At 48.0% G+C, this 14,684-nt stretch overlaps 1 protein-coding gene across 3 annotated transcripts in view; it reads right to left on the bottom strand.

Annotated features, from left to right (window-relative positions):
- IGSF11 (immunoglobulin superfamily member 11) overlaps positions 1–14,684 on the bottom strand; it is a 148,583-nt gene that overhangs the window by 101,651 nt on the left and 32,248 nt on the right. Inside the window, exon 1 of one of the 3 annotated variants that reach the window (XM_065573125.1) lies at positions 8,178–8,421. The exons of the other annotated variants lie outside the window; for them this stretch is intronic. The gene's annotated coding sequence lies outside the window, so the exon portion shown is untranslated. Of the gene's footprint in view, positions 1–8,177; positions 8,422–14,684 lie in introns of those variants that run through there. 3 annotated transcript variants of the gene reach the window in all.

Genomic DNA, 14,684 nt, shown 5'->3' with positions numbered 1-14,684 from the left:
CTGCATTCTGACTAACTGGAATATCAGGCATCTCCTCACCACTCACATCCTCACTGGAGCTGGAAGGCTCACCGTGAACATTTGTGTCTGTGTATCTCAGGGAGCTCCTTCCTGCTTAGCTAGAAAAGCTTCCTTTGCTTGCTTGCTTTTTCTGAATGCTGCCCCAGAGGGGCGTTTTCTTCTTTCACTCATGACTGCTCCTCTTTGCCAGCTATAGTGGCTCTCAACACTCAATTGAAGGGGACAAATAAGCAGGCTGGTAGCAGGGCCTGAGTGAGGGAAGATATCAGCATCTTAAGGGCCTAACTGGCTCCTACTACTTCAGTTGACTGCCTGTTCTCCTCAAGTGAGTTCAGGGAAGCAGCAGGAAACAGGAAGCTCCCTGAGAAGCTGGTGTTAATCAGTCCAGGCTCCTGGAGGTGCTAGAGAGGTACATAAGAGGCTCCTCCTCCTCTCTCTCCCTGCAGCTCCTGCTGCTTTCTATTATTCCCTCTCACCTTTTCTCCTGCCTGCCTGTAATGTCTCTTGTGCCCTCCTTCCTCCAGCACAGCACTCCAGCATCTCTGTGCATCTAGAGCAGAGAGAATACACATGCACCAGCAGCAGACACAATTTTCTACACCAGGGGTAGGCAACCTATGGCACGCGTGCCGAAGGCGGCACACGAGCTGTTTTTCAGTGGCACTCACACTGCCCGGGTCCTGACCACCGGTCCGGGGGGGCTCTGCATTTTAATTAAATTTTAAATGAAGCTTCTTAAACATTTTAATAACCTTATTTACTTCACATACAACAATAGTTTAGTTATATATTATAGACTTATAGAAAGAGACCTTCTAAAAACGTTAAAATGTATTACTGGCACGCGAAACCTTAAATTAGAGTGAATAAATAAAGACTCGGCACACCACTTCTGAAAGGTTGCTGACCCCTGTTCTACACTCTGGATCCTAGTGGCGCCCCCCCACTCCCCAGTCTGGTACCTGAGGCGGCCGCCTCAGTTCGCCTCATGGTAAGGCCAGCCCTGAATTTCTGGTCTGCTTTTGGCTGTTTGACACCCTGCCCACCACGCTGCATGGGTGGCTGTACAGCAAATGGGGCTGCCAGCTTCTCCCCACACCCAACAATTCTAGTGAATTCTGTCTCTCCCCCAACTCTGCGCCACCCCATATCAGCCCAACCCCCGCCCAGCTATTAATTATGCACCCACTACCCCTACATCAATTCTGCTTTCCGCCAGTCCACCAGCCCCACATCTGCTCCCCCTGCAGCTCCAAGGGGATTTATCCCTGCTCTCCCTTCCCGGCTTAGCATTGCAGGAATGGAGAGTGGAGGGTGAGGAGTAGACTTGCCCCTCTCCTCTTCATCCCTGCAACACCAGGCCTGGGAAGGGGTAGAGGGGATAAAGAACCACTGAATCCTCAGGAGTTATGAATGGCTCCCTCTCCCCCATTCCCCATCCAAAAACTCCTCTCAGCTACTGAAGGGAGGGGGCAGAGCTCGGCCAGCTTCTTGCAGCAGCTTTGATTGGCTGCTCTTCTCCAGGAGATGGGAGAGGCAGGTTTTCCCGCAGGCAGGGCGGAAATTCACTGGAGCCTCTCATGGCATGGCCAGGCTGGCTCCCCCAGGAGCCAAAATTTCAGTGTTCACCATGAAAATCATCAGAGCCGGCCACACCATGGTTTAGCCTAGGCTTAGGAGGTGCCACCTCTGCTCCTTGCTTACAGGAGCCTGAATCGGCTAAGGGGGAAGAAACCCTCCACTCTCCCGCAATGAAGAACAGGAGTCATCAGTATGGGTCAAGTGCCACCGTGCCATTTTTTAAGCCTAACCCCCTTGATCTGTCAAAGCATTTCTAAGCCCTCTATCTAGGCAACCCCCAACAGGGTCACAGAAAGATCGAAATGTTACACACTCTGATTTCCAGCTGCTTGCCAAGTACAGGCCTTGGATGCTGCCTTCTCAAAAGAAGAATGCTGGAGAGGTGGGGCTCTGGATGCAGCATACGAAGAGTGAATAACATTCCAGTAGTAAACATGAACTATAGCTTATCCGTATGAATATATTTATATATACAGGAAGAGAGAGCGCTAATATACTTAAGCCCCCACAATAAGCCAAAACACCCACCACAAAGTTTGGCCAAAGCAGCTGAGGATGATTTCTCCAGCCTTACTTTACCCTTGTGGAATACTGGCAAGGAATCTGAATACATAAGTGCAATCCCACAGCACAGCAGGGGGGTCAAGTTAAAAAGAGAACAGAAGCCTTTACTAGGAACCAGGAAGTTCAACCAGCAGCAATAAAACCCAGACACTGGCACTATAAGTGCAGATCCAGCTGTGGCAGCAATGGTAGGTGCCCTAATGTAGACCTTACTACCTTTTCACCTGACCCTTCTCACAGCAGGTCTAGCTCTCATAACACAAGAACTAGGGGTCACCAAATGAAATCAATAGGCAGGAGGTTTAAAACAAACAAAAGAAAGTATTTTTTCCCATAACGCACAGTCAACTGTGGAACTCCTTGCCAGAGGATGTTGTGAAGGCCAAGACTATAACAGGATTCAAAAAAGATCTAGATAAGTTCATGGAGATGAAGGATAGGTCCATCAATAGCTATTTGCCAGGATGGGCAGGGATGGTGTCCCTAGCCTCTGTTTGCCAGAAGCTGGGAATGGGCGACATGGGATGGATCACCTGATGATTGCCTGTTCTGTCCATTCCCTCTGGAGCACCTGGCATTGGCCACTGTCGGAAGACAGGATATTGGGATAGATGGATCATTGGTCTGACCCAGTATGGCCATTTTATGTTTTTAAAATACCCATGCGCTCTAGAGAGCCCATAATGCAAATTCTTAAAACTGCTGTTAATTTCCACACTATCAATCTGACAGTACCATTTTGGAGACTCATCCAAATTTCAGTGGTGTGGCTATGCATCCTATAAACAGGGCTGATGGACTAGTCCTCAGAGCCAAAATTATTTGGGGCTGGCACTATGAGATCAGGTTGCAACATAAATTGATGACACAGTGAGTTTGCTCTGCAGGACAAACTGGAAAAAGGTGGCAACTTTCCCACCCAACAACGGTGAATGAGGAGCAGGAATCAGAGAGGAAATTCCACACAGCACCATTCAGTTCAGGAGGTCAAGTACCAAAGCATGTAGTCAAGAGTTCTTAACTGTACATGCATGTCTGTGTGAACCAGTGAGGGCAGCAGCACAAACTATTTCAGGTTGTGTGACCCTGTCTCAACCAAATTGGATTCACAACCACAATCCAATTGGCTGAGACGGAGTCATGTTGCTGAAAATAGTTTTGTACCTTTGCCCTCTTAGCTAGTAAATGGCTGTCAGCCCCCAAAACTACTGAGCAGCTGAGCACACACAAACAGAAACCTGAATGCAGAGAAGCCTTCCAATTGCCAAAGGAGAAGAGAGAAGATTTTTCACAAGATATCTCTGTTTATGTTTTGATTTGACTGTTTTGTTTTCCCTGTGGACCAGGGTGGACAGATTTAAATCAGCAAGCAGAAAACCTGATTCAAATCATCAATTTTAATAATGTTTTTGCATTTGTACTTTTAAACTTTTTTCCTAAGGAAAGGTTAATACTCATTGGTAGATACCATTAAAATATGTTGATTTGCAACTAAATATACCTTTACAGAAAAATTGGTGTGCCTTTTGGCTAACCAGCAGGATATAGTATATCTAAACACATTGTATTTAAGCAATTATATCATATAACTTTTAGTAGATGATTAATTTTTGTGTGCAATTTGTGTCAAGCTCTATTTGATGGAAATTTAAATTCTATTAAAATCCACAAAATAAGCTTTTTTAAATCAATACAAAATATCTTGAATGTGCTGGATAGATTTAAAAAAAGTTAATCAAGACATGTTTTGCCTTTAAAACTAACTGATTTATTAAACAAAGGAAGTATTATCTGTAGTTAGAGAATTTAACTGATTGGTTTTGGTCACTGTATCCTTCAAGATTTTAGAACTAATAGAGCTGATCCTCTCACACCTTATTCTTATTCATAGTTTGGAAAGGGAAAAAAATATCTCTTTTTTTCATCTCCCAATTGGTTTCTTAATGTTGAATGAACTAGTCATTCAACTGAACCAGTAGAATAAATTGTGATTAAAAACAGTTATTCTCTTTGCACCTGCAGAAGACACTACTGCTGTTAAAAGCTGTTTTTGGACTTCAATTAATTTAGCAGGTCTAATGAAGACACGTTCAATCGATGGGAGAGCACTCTCCCATTGATTTCTGTACTCCACTTCAATGAGAGATGGAAGCAATGTCGGCGGGAGAGCGTCGTGTGGACGTAGTGTGGACCTTGCAGTAAGTAGATCTAAGCTACGTCAACTTGAGTTACGCTACTAATGTAACTCAAATTGTGTACCTTAGATCGACCGGCAGCGGTAGTATAGGCCTGCCCTGAGTCTTGCTATCTAAACTTACCAAACAGCATTTCGGCAGAGGATACAGGAAGCACTTTAGAGAAGTGGCAGTGAAACCAGACAAGTTTCCACCACATTTATCAAAGTGCCTTTGATAAAAGATCCCATTTCAAGGCAGCAGAGAAACTTATAAATAATGAGCCGAGTTCCCCTGCCTCTAGAGCATTTTAATAAATAAAATTTTAAAAAAGAAACTTAAACAGAGCAGCCACTTTAGCTTCTGCCACCTCTGATGCTACAGAAGCATCGGTCAATGAATTCCCACTCTGCAATCATTAAAAGTGTGGTGTCCACCTTGCCAGTGTTACTTTAGCACAGAACCATTCTTCTGTATGTAGATACCATACTTGCTGGTCTGCTTAACAGCTCAGAAGTGAGAGAGAGAGAGAGAGAGAGAGAGAGAGTGAGTGTGTACACACACATGCAGATTTCACTCAAACCACTGTTTGCCAATGCTTCATGAATAAGTTAAACCAATACACTCCTTCCCTGGGCACTACGACTTTGTGCATACTCTATCCCCTATCCCGGCTACTTTCCTAAGGGATGGCTTTCTGTCTCGGGATCATTTTCCACTTACCCTGGCACATGAAAATTGGCCAGGCAGAGTGCAGGGAGGTGCTCTCTTAAGCAGAGCTGTGTACGTTTCTTAATCCTGATCAGCAGCATGCCCTACTATTCCAGTCCTGGGATACCCACACACAATCGTGCCCATGCCTCTTTCCTGACCTGCAGGGCCTGCTCTCTGCCCCCAAATTATTCCAGTCCTGCATTCCAACTAGCTCTGCCAATGTCCCTCACTCCTGACATACAGCACCTCCTGCCATGCTAGCCCTGGGCCTATTTAAACAACAGATTGCAGCTGTATCAAAATATGCAGGGGTTCTTTGATGTGGGCACTGGGGACTAGGTGGGGCCTCTACACACTGTAGAAATAACCAGGTTAGGGCTGCTTACCTATAATTTGTACCACTGTTTTTGCCTATACGCGGTTAAAACATGGCTCCATCTTGCAGAACTGGGGGGACCAAACTGTGTTCATAGTTATGCTAAAGCTTTGGTCATACCCATGGGTTTTACTCTGCCAGAGGAACAGCTTCCAGGAGGTCCCACGTTATTCTAGCAGACTTTCCTGTGATCAAGCTGGAAGCAAGCTTGCCAGCTCAAAGCTTTGTGCTTCCTTCAGCACTCCTGAGACTGAGTGCAGTCGCTCTTCCACAGCTCCGGAGTCCGCAGAGTCAGGCTGGCGTTTCCTCTGCTGCACACCCAGCAGGGCCAGGCTTGAGTGATAGCCACCGTATGGCACAGTAACTATGCCCTCTCCGCTAATGTGAGTCACAGTCTAATTAAACCCCTGCAGAAGGAAGACATTTAATCTGTGACTGGCTGCAAATTATCTTCACAGCCCTCACTTGTTGAGATGCTGCAGTGGCTGCCGGGTCCTGTCCCTGCCAGCGTTGTCTCTGCGAGTCAGACGGGAAAGCGCCTCCGAGAAATGGCTCCGGCCAAAATAAATTTATTGCGTTGCTGAATTCTTGGAGGTGCCAATCCATTGGAGATTCCTGTCCCCTTCCAGCATGGCAAGCAATATAAACAAGGAGCTTGTCTGCTGCAGCTCCCACTAAGGTTCGGGGTTTAATAGGTAAACAGACCTGTTGTGCTTGTGGGGATGAAACCCGAGTTACACTGTCCAGGCTGCCATGCACTCAGATGAGCAACAGCTTTTGAGACTTACATAGTGAGCCTCACTGACTCTGCCCCATCAGCCTCCCAGTCCCTGAGAATTCACTCTTATCATTCTTGATACATATCAAAGTGAAAGACTGGTCCTGAACCAAAACCTCAGAGCAGCTCACAAATCTCAGATCTGGATCCAGATTCTGCCACTGACCCTCTTCCCCCTCCATCCTTAATATGCACACACACACACACACACACATACACAGTCCAGAACTTTGGGACCTAGATCTCTAGCCTTTGGCTGCAGCCCTTCACTGCTAGAAACACAAACCAAGATGAGAATACGGGGCACATTATCCCTGTCAGAGCTGTGGCCATTTGGAACAGAGTAATGTCTAAAAGTGAATGTGAGGAAATCTCCTTGAATGTTCCTTGGGTGAGGAATGGACATGGGGTGGAGCTAGCTAGAGATGCATGGAGATGGCACAAAAGTGTAAGAGAGAGAGAAATGTGGCCCACTAGATTCTGAGTTCAATTACCAATGTACACTTGTGGAGCCCTATAACCTCACACACCCTGGCTGGGGTTTTCTGGCCCATAGGATGCATTCACTGAATTACATGGAGATGCTGTTTAAATGATGCTACCTTTCAGAAGGAGAGTTGGAATTTCAGAGATCCAAGACTGTACATCAGACCTATTTGAGTAAATATCAGTTGATCTCAGGACCATTTTATGGGCAGGATATAGAGGTGTTTGTACAATCTTTATAGCCCGTTTGTGAATTTTGCATTTATTTTTAATTAAACCTGAGGCATCCCGGTGATGAGCAAATGGGCTCTATGTACAGATCGGTCAATACAAATGAAATGCAGTGAGCTGAAGTAACATGATGATGTTTAAATTTAAACACTCCTGATCAGGAAAGGAAAAGATGAAGGTTCTCACAGGAACATTAACTCAGCCACGGTACGCACTCTGAAGCTAACTCCACACTCTACTAAAATACACACAAAGAAAAACACGCATAAAACACACAATCCATTCTGAGTGTAACGTTAACTTGAATGTGTCACCTCCACTATTTCATTTTCTGAGTTAGAAACATTTCCGTTTGTGACTTTAAAATACAGACGCTTGGATTACCATAACATTAATTTCCTTGGCTTCCCCCCACGCTCTTCTCCCATGACAAACAATAAAAAATAGAAATCAAGAGCTATTGGGCTTGAGGAATTTATAACTGGAGCTACCTGGCTTGTAGAGCAACCCAGCTCTACCAATTTCACTCACAGAAACGCCACAGGAAGGAAGGCACCTGCAGAGTTCATAAAGCAGTCAATAGGAAGGCTCCCTCCTCTTGAGGAGATTATAAACTCCACAGCACCATAAAGATTTCAACAGAGAATCTGTTTGTGTTCTGAAACCTGACTAAATATAAAGTTTTTATACTGAAGATATTTCCCCATAGATATTAGGTGAGTTTTTCAGAGGAGCCCAACTCATTGAATTCCAGCAGGATTGGGACATCTAACTCCCTCAGGACCCTTTGAAAAGTCCAGCCTACAATACTAATTAAGGGCCTGTCCCTGAAAGATGCTGAGTACCCTCAACTCCCCCGGGGCAGATCCTCAGTGGGTGTAAATTGTCAAAACTCCATTGACTTCAGTGACCAGTTATATCCACTGAGCATCTGCCCCAGTGTCTTCAATGGGCGTTGGAGGTGCTGAGCACTTCACAGAATCAGCCCCTTGGTGCCCCAGTTAGTATTATGGCTCCCAACATCAGCAAAAGAAACCAGCATGAATGTGCCAAAAGTGATTTTTAAATACTTAACTGAAATGTTTCTATTCTCTGCACCCACCCATCTTGCAAATAATGGGAAGACCTTGCCCACTGGAAGGAGAAGCCAACTTGAACATTTCCAGTGTCAAAGTTCAGCCACTTTTGCATTATAGATGATTTTAAAAAAAAAAGAGAGAGAGAGAGAGAATAGAGCTTCAAAATTCCTTACCACAGAAGAACTTTGCTTCTTCACTGTCACATAACTGTCACAAAGGCTGAAGGGGTTTTGTTCAAAACTTTTCCAAAGAATCAGTTCTCCTCTAGGCTGAGATCAACCAGGGAAAATGCCAACCCATAAGGAGAATTTTTCAGTAAGTTACAGGTGTGCACAACCTAAAGCCTAATGAAGTTCCCAACTACAGCAGGGGCTAGCAAGGAGCTGCTAGAGAGAGGAAGAAAGGCAGGGGTGAAAGTAACTTAAAGGACTTGCCGGTACTCCGGAGTCCTGGGGAGGGGCATGGCCTCCACCAGAAGAGGAGGGGTCTTTAAATCCCCAGGCCCTTTAAATCCTGATTAACCCCCAGGGCTAGGGCTGTGGTAGCAGCAGCTGGGAGCCCTAAGCCCTTTAAATCACCCCCTGAGCTCCCAGCTGCAGAGGTGTCTGGGAACCCTGGGGTTCGGGGGCGATTTAAAGGGGGTGATTTAAAGGGCCCGGGGCTCTAGCTGCTGCTACCGCAGTGGAGCCCCAGGCCCTTTAAATTGCCAACAGAGCCCCGGGGCTCCAGCAGCACGGCACGGGGCTCCAGCTGCCAATACCCTCCAGGGCCTTTTAAATCATCTCCGGAGCCCTGCTGCTGGAGCCCTGGGGTAGCGGCGGCAGGTCTCCGGTGGCTATTTAAAGGGCCCACAGTGGTAGAGGCAGTGGGAGTCCTGAACCCTTTCAATAGCCACCAGAGCCCTGCCGCCGCTACCCTAGGGCTCCAGCAGGCTCCGGGGGCTATTTAAAGGGCCCGGGCCCTTTAAATTGTCCCCGGAACCTTGGGGTAGAGGCAGCGGGGCGCTGGTGGCAATTTAAAGGCTCCAGCCCTTTAAATTGCTGCCTCAGAAAGCCAATCCACACCGGTATGGTGCACCGGCTCTTGCCAGCAGGGGTGGCAGGTTTGTAGAATTTTTGGTGGCCCAGAACCTGCCCCTGCCCAAACTCTGCCCCCTCCCCAAACTCCACCCCCCACCTGCCCAAGGTTCTGTGAGGGAGTTTGGGTGGGGGAGGAGGTCTGGGGTGCAGGCCCTGGGCTAGGTCAGGGGACTGGGGTGCAGGAGGGGTACAGGGTGCAGGCTCTGGGAGGGAGTTTGGGGATGGGAGGGGGTGCAGAAGGAGGGGGTGCAGGGCTGAGGGCTGTGGGGTGAGGCTGGGGGTGGATTTGGATGTGGCAGGGCATGAGGGGTTTGGGGTGTGGGAGGGGACTCAGGGCTGAGGCAGAGGGTTAGGGTGCATGGGGATGAGGGCTCTGGCTGTGGGTGTGGGCTCTGGGGTGGGGCAGGGCTGGGGATGAGTTTGGGGTGCAGGCAGGCTGTCCTGGGACTGGAGCCAGAGAGGAGGACTCCCCCCAACCCTCTCCCTGCCGGCAGCAGTGAGCTCTGGGGTAGGAACCCCCTTCTCCCCCCAGGCAGCACACTCACACCCCCCCCACACACACACACTGTCACTGCACGTACTCCTAGGGCCCCTCTCAGGTCCAGGAATCCCCCTTGCCTCCCCTGTGGTGGGTGCCATGCCGGGGGGGCTGCCATCACATGTGTGCCTCCTCCTCTGCTGCTGCCCCTCACCGTAGCCTCACTGTGAGTGGGGGATGGGGCTGCCCCTTGCCCAGCGTGGGGCAAGAGCGGTGACTGCAGGCGGGGGGAGGGGGGTGGCTGTACTGGTGGAGGGTCCCACCGGACATTGAAATGGTCTGAGGGGGAAGGGCAGCCTGCCCTGGCAGTATTGAAGTGGGGGCACTAGGACCCTGTGGTGGCAGTTAATGCAGGCAGGCAGCATGGAGCTTCAGGGGAGAGACTCTGCTCCGGGACCCAGGGAGGTGCACTGGGGCAGCAAAGAGGGGCCAGCCCACACTCAGGGGCGGGGCGGGGGGGGGGCAGCAGGTGGGGCCAGCGGGGAGATCCAGCCCCGAGCATTCGTGGAGCCGGGCCCCTGAACCCTCAATATTGCTGGAGCCAGGAGGAGGAGTCAGAGAGGGAGAGAATGCTCCCTTTTCTTGCTGGTATGCTACTGCACCTTTTCTTACCGGTCCTCCATACCGGCTTACTTTCACCTCTGAAGAAAGGTCTTGCAGTTAAAGTATTGGACTGGCAGTAAGATGATCTGGGACAGATCCCTGACTCTGCCACCAATTTGCTGAGGGATCTTATGCAAATTGTTTACTCTCCATCTGTTAATAGGGGATCAGGGGAGGTTGTGAGAATAAACCCATTAATGTTTGTAAGGCTCCTCATAGAAAAGCCAATTAAATAAATGATACACTTACAGAGAGGTGAGGAAAGAGATTATTTCTAGCACCGTAGCACCTAGGAACCCCAGTCGTGGACCAAGTGCTGGACAAACACAGAACAAAAAGATGATGCCTGACTCAAAGAGCTCACAAGATAAGTAGATGTACAGGTCTGACTGGAGTGGGATGAGAATAGGACTGAAGCTACATGTAGGATTCATTGCCGAGTGGCTCAGCAGGACGGAGAATAGGACTGGAGATGAATCCCTGCCCTCCAAGAGATACAAAAGCAGTGATATTACAAAGGGAGGTTAAGCAGTTTGGAGCTGAGATATGGCTCCTCATGTGTCACAAGCCTTGGCTACACTAGGCTTCCCCCCCCCACCCCATTGCAAACCTCCAGCTCAGCTCCACTGGTGGAAGCAAGCTCTAGTGTAGACAAGGTGCAAGAGGCCACCAGCATTTTAATTACCACGTCACCTAGACTTGAAATGAATAAGGTCTGAAGACACAGAGGTTAAAATGCTGGTAGCCAGTCTACACTCTCTCGTGCTAGGCTGACTCGAGAGAAGTCATCTGAGTGAATTCTGTAGTATGGCTATAACCAAAGACAAACACACAGAGCTCCACAGCACACAACCTTGCAAATAGGGGCCTTTTAAAATAGGTTAGTAGGCAGGGGAGGGGCAGTCGGTATATTCCAGCCCTCCACTTCTGGTCTGGTTGTGCCCAGCTATCACTCCAGCCTTCAGTATCATCCACCAGGCTATCGGTCCTGAGGTGCTCTCTGCTAAGGGATTGGCTGGTAGCACGGAGACATGGGTATGTTGGGCCTCAAAGCTTGGGCTGGTGTTTGTTCGTTTTTTTCATGTCAAGGTTTTACAGGTAGATATCAATTGGAATAGAATGCCACTGTCCCCTGTTAGGAGAGTGGAATTGAGGACTGGATGAATGGCTGAAGGGTTTGATATGTTACTACTTTAATTCCAGCCAAGGTCAGAAGTGACCCAAAGTGGGTAAAATCTATTAGCAGACTGGTGGCTTACATGTAATGAGTGAGTAGGCTCTCAGTAACACAGGAGACTTAACCACATTGCAGCTAGCAGTCTGGAGAGAGAGGATTGAATGGGTCCTGAGAATGGCCAACTTTCTCCTCCTTCCTGTGCTACCAGCGACCCTTTCCAGGGCAGCATGGGGAGACACTTGCTCCACAGCTGCCCACACTCTGGTAGGCACAGGATTTTGGTGTCATTAATGTGACACCATTTGAAAAGAAGTGGATTCTCTCACTAGTCCACATAAAGAAAAATGATACCAAACAACAGCAGCTAGAGCCAGCTTTGCACAGAGCAATGCTGCGAGCCCACTTGGGACTCCAGATTCAATTAAAACATTGTGGATGGTAATCACAGTTGAAGAAGTAGCCAAGTCTTCCTGTGCCTCGTTGGGAGAGGCGATTTCAGTGCGGCAGAAGAATCCGTCACGACATCCAAGCCAGCCTCGTCTGAAGGACAAAACTCAAAAAATTACTAGAGGGCCTGTCAGCCCGCATCCACATCCGGCTGTGATAATGAGATTCCAGCACTTCGAACCCAGCCAGCCAACTCCTGGGTCGTTGTGTGACAGAGCGCTTAGCATGACATAGCAGGACTCATGGGGTCGCCAGGGCATCTTAACCTCACTGCCCTCTCCCTCCCAGCTCACACACAACCCTTCCCCTGCCAATGGAAAGCCACAGCCAGGCCTCTGGTCTGTCAGCCTCCGAGGACACCGGGGACAGGGATGTTCCTCCTTTGCCCTGCCTCTATCACTGAAACACTAGAGACGCAGCTGTGTGTCTGACAACAAGAGTGAATAGAAAAAGCTGCTTCTGATCCAGACACTGGGCGACAGGCGGTACAAATACATTTTTTAGAAGAAAACATTAGGCATTCAGCGCAGGTCCGTGTCTAACCTGAGGGCATCTCTGCAAGTCCACGAGGGGACACATCTTGGGTGCTGTATATGCTGCCCGGTACACACGCTCAAACTGTGTTCAAGCCTTTGGCAAATGACCCTTATTGCCTTTCCTTTGACCCCTGCCTTCTATTTTATTACCTAGCTGCTGACAAGACGCCCTGCTAGTCCTCTGAGGTAGAGGGGTGTGTGTGAGAGAGAGAGAGAGAAATAGGGGTAGGTGAAAAGCATGTATGCACATGCGTGCATGAGAGAGAGAGAGATGGATGTGAGGCAGATGAAAGGGCAGAATGAAAAGACGAGAGAGAGAAAAAGAGGTATAGAAAGAGTAATAAAGAGATGAAAAACGAATGAGAAGGAGCATGAGAAACAATGAAAGGGAAAGCAAACAGGGTGAAATAAAAACTGATTCTGCTAAAGATTCATTGCCATTTCCTCACACACTTTGCACCTTGAAAATGAACACTGACAAATGCAGAGGATAAAGCTGAAAGGAACCAACGCACCACATGAAAACCAGCTGCAAGTGAAACCAGCCTCTAAAAACACCCTGCGATGAACCATAAAGTCCTAAGTGGAGACAGAGGAGGTTGCATAACATTACTGGAGTGTTTGCATAGAATGGGGAGTCTGTTTAACAGTGGCAAAGTCCCCCTCCCCTCATCAAGCCCATCACCCTGGCCAGCACAACACACACAAATAGTATTGAATAAGCTCCATTGATAATGGTAAGTACGTCAGGGCTGGCTGAACATTCAGTCTGCGAACAGTGAACTCCTTGTGTGCTGGCCTGGACCACAGGGAAGTTTTAGCAGAGTGCTTGTTATTCAAATGGAAATCAGGGCCCTGCACTGAGAAAGGACAAGCACCAATTCCTCCTAGTGGTACTGGGAGGTTTCAAAGAGAAAAATGGAGGGGGGGGCACAAATGAGGTGGAGGAGGAAGGGACACATTCAAGCATGCACATTCCAGGACTGGTTGTATACATCCAAAGTTGGAGAAAGGGTCTTAAAAGCTTTTGGGGGGTGGAGGAAGTAAAGACCCTCCAGTGAGGGTTAAAGCCCATGCAGCTAACAGGAACTTGGCTTTCTCGTTCCATAATAAAGTAATAATCTGCACTTAACAATATGTTCCTATCCATAGATCTCAAAGCAGATAGCAAATGCAGGTGATCATCGTTAGCTCCATTTTACAAATGGGGAAACTGAGGCACGGGGCAGTGACATGACTTGCTCAAGGTGGCAGAGTCTGTCAGTGGTGGAGATAGGCTGTTAATCTTGTGCCACATCCATCTTTACCAACTCTCAAGAAATCTCTGTCACCCCCAAAACAGGATGGCTTGTGAATTCAATTCACCTTGCGTAATTGTAGGTAGAGCTTTGGCACTTGTGATCAATGACAAGAAGTGTTGCCAGCCTGTGAAAATGCAGTGCTTTACACATGGGCAATTCAGACAGCAGCATTCACTGCACCAGGCAAGATGGCCACAGAACAAATCATTATAAGACCTAATTAAATACATCAAATTAAATAAATTAAGAAAAGACATCAAGACTTTATTCATGGGCAATTTTACAAGCCAACCTGAAGGCTTTGGTGTCACAGCTTTGCCTTGTGCTGCCATATGGCATTATCTATCTTAAGTAACCTAAGTACTCTCCCACTAGTCTTGGGGTGAATACGTGCCCTGTAGAATGGTTATGTCTGAAGTCCAGGAGGCAGACACAGACCTCTACCTGTCCTATTCTTCATCTACACTACCCCAGATGGACAGTTCAGAAGTTGCCTCTGCTTGATGGATAACATCTCACTCTTATCTTGATGACCAGAGACTGCAAAGAAGGTGGATGCTATGAAGGGTGGGACCGGAACCATGAAGTGATGTTAAAACTGGACTCCTAACCAAAACAGGCAGCCAAAGGGAGAGACTCAAATTCCTGCTGCAAGAACCTCACAGATCATTTCCTGATCAGGAGACTGAAGGAAGAGAAGGTTAAAAACTATCTGGAGTTCAGTCCACATGTTCTCTCCTGAGTTAGGGCAGGGAGAGAAGGGTTTTGGCTTGAGGTTGGGCAGGGGGATAATAGAGAGGCAAATTCCGGAGTAATCTTCCAGGGCATATTCCAAAAGCTCAGTCACCACAGGACATGAGCCCAGGCCATGAGAAAAAAGTTGACAGTGAACTCTGCCCTTTGCTTGAGTTTGCTGTGAATCCACATTGTTATGCATGCAAAGGGTGATGAGCAGGGAAAGCAAGCATGGAAAATGAGGTTAATGATGGGCTGGCCCCG

Source organism: Chrysemys picta, chromosome 1 (assembly GCF_011386835.1).
Source record: "Chrysemys picta bellii isolate R12L10 chromosome 1, ASM1138683v2, whole genome shotgun sequence".
NCBI lineage: Eukaryota > Metazoa > Chordata > Testudines > Emydidae > Chrysemys > Chrysemys picta.
This window is presented reverse-complemented; position numbering and strand designations above follow the sequence as displayed.